Here is a 2,789-nt window from a genome sequence, read left to right as displayed (position 1 = left end):
CAATACAAGCCATGGAATACCAGCAGCAGGGGAGTTACTAAGCAGCTCGTCCCAAAGAATCTTCCTGCACTCTTGTAAGTTAGAAGCATATACTACCAAGAGAAGAAATGGCTCATTAGAGCCAAAATTGACCATCCCAGAAACCAGTTGAGAACGAAGAGATGAAGATAGGATTAAAAGAAATCCTATCCTGACTCCATTTTATCCAGATTATCCTAGAATTAACACAGTGAAAATTGTTGCAACTGGATTCTACATCATAGATCCAGTGACTATTATAAAAACCCCTATCCGAGAGGTTAGAGAGTTCAATTCTGTTTTCCAAGATACATATCATATCAAGATTTAAGTTTTTTACTAAGTTTTTGCAATGAGAAACCTTATTAGAGGCAGAAAAACCTCTAATATTCCAAGCAGCAATCGACAGAGACAGATCATTTATGCTTAAAGGTGGAGACTGGCGACTTCCTGGCTCCCTTCCCCCTAGTGCTCTTGAGTTGGGGTGAAATTTTTTTCTTCTCTTTGATATTGGTTGAAGGTTCCGAATAAGAGGAGCTTTCGTTTTCAGACCCAGAAAAAACTAAATCCTTCGGACCCTGTAGAGACGAGAACTTATTGGAAGTTTGGAGGTTGGGGGGGTTGAGGGAGAGAGTTCCCAGGATGCCAGTATCACCTAAACCTTCATCAGAGGGGGGATTAAGATTGGGGATATTTGTGGTCGAGGGAGCAGAGACTTCAGTGGATTTTTTTGTGAGAATTCTCGTCATTATTGGGGGGGATTTTATCCACGAGTGGGACAGTGGTGAGTAAGCTTTGCTCAGAGATTTTCTCAGCAGGGGCCGCAGAAGGGGGGATTTTAGGTGGGAGCATAGGAGGTAGTTCCACTTGAGATGGAACCATAGAAAGAACAGAGGAGGAGGCGACTTGAGGAGTAGTGATGGGAGTAGATTTAGTGACAGGGACATACCTATGAGACGGAGTGCTCGAACGCACTTGAGATTTTCCACGATGATTACGAGAAGTACTACGACCTCTAGCCTGTGTTAACTCATTCTTATCAGATTGTTCTGCTGTTGGACAGTAAGCAGATGAGTGAGCTAGAGAGGCACATGAATTGCAAGGAGTAGGTTTCCATTCGTATTGAACTTGAAGCTTGATAATTTCCCCTTCTATAGAAACAGCCACAGAATCCGGAAAGGAAGAAGTGGTAGAAACTTGTATACAAATCCGAGCATAAGTTAATCGAGTCTTAGCTGCGTTTAAAGCATCCACAGCAATCGGAATGCCTATTTTTGAAGCTATTTTAGAAATACCTTCCGAATTCCAGCAAACCAGGGGCAGATTATGAACTCTAACCCAAATAGGCACAGAGGTGAAATTTTCCCTGGTAGGATGAAAATTTTTGGTCCATTTTTAAAAAACAAAAGGCTTACCATGAAAAAACCACGTGCCTTTAGACCAAACCATGTCAAAATCTTCAAGCAGCGAAAATTCGAAGAGGAAAAACCCATCAGTTAAAGCTATGAGTTGAAAGGTACCTTTAAGCTTCCATATACGCTTTGCAATTTGTTTAAGAGCTTCATAGTAAGGCCTCTTACCTATCGAGTATCCTACGAGGCATAGATCCCATTCTCTACCGCAGCTGCATCAGTGTATACTTTATCAAACAGAATGATATCCTCCGGAGTTTCCAGAAGAGAGATGGGTATATGAGGAGAAGAAGGAGCGGGCTCAGCAATAATATTAGACCAGAGACGATCTAGCATGCGCTGAGGCTGAGCTACGGATTTGGAAGGTGAAGGCTGGGAGTTTACCAAAGGGGGAAAAAGGCTGGCGTCATGCAGACCCAGCGATTCCATGATGCCACCAACAGGAGGCCGGTGGCGGCCAGGAAGAAAAGGAGGGAAATCAAAGTCGCGAGAAGGGAGAGGTGGCTAGGGCACAAAACACCTTAGGGTTTAGGGTGAACTCTGACCCTAAAGTTACAATAATTCACAAAACTCTCTGATGTTTTCACAAAATAGAAACTTTTTTTTCCAATTTAAAAGAGGATTTATCCTTTTACCATTACATGATAGAGACTTACAACCGTTCGAAGCAGTAAATATGATAAGCTTGTTAGGGATTTCTGACATTTTTTTGCCTATTATTAGGATATAAATTTTAATTGAAAAGTGCAATTAACTGCAAAAATAACATATTTTTTGCCTTTATTCTTCCTTGAATCTGAACTGCTTTGAAACTAAGGCTTCGTCTTTCTTAATACTTCTTAAAGCAGTATTTTAGTAAAATTAATTAATTTTTTACTAAAAAACTGCTTTAAGATACAGTAAGAAAACCGTCTCAAATGAAACCTAAGTGCCTTTGTGCATGTGTAAATTATTGGAAAGCAAATCCAAATATGAGACCAAAGAGTAGAATATGTCTGCTATTTTTAAAAAATTTTGGTACTTGAAAATTGTTTTTAACAATAACTTTCAAAAAAGTTATTTTCTCCGCATATCTTTATAATCAATTTTATAAAAAGTTGCATGCATCACAAACAAAATCTGAATGATTTGAATTATTCAAATAAAAATATTGACCGGTTGATTTTGCTTCAATTTGATTTTGATTAATAAAAATGCAAAAAGTAAAATTTAATTTGAATTTGAAATATCACCAAAGCAAATAAATTAAATAAATTAGAAAATTACATAAAGGCTTGGTCTTAAATTAATAATCTATAAATTTTCAAATATACCCCTACTTAATTAGAATATTATGAGCCAATTTATTTTCCACTACCA

The sequence above is a fragment of the Dendrobium catenatum genome, unplaced genomic scaffold (genome assembly GCF_001605985.2).
Source record: "Dendrobium catenatum unplaced genomic scaffold, ASM160598v2 fragScaff_scaffold_621, whole genome shotgun sequence".
Classification (NCBI taxonomy): domain Eukaryota; kingdom Viridiplantae; phylum Streptophyta; class Magnoliopsida; order Asparagales; family Orchidaceae; genus Dendrobium; species Dendrobium catenatum.
This window is presented reverse-complemented; position numbering follows the sequence as displayed.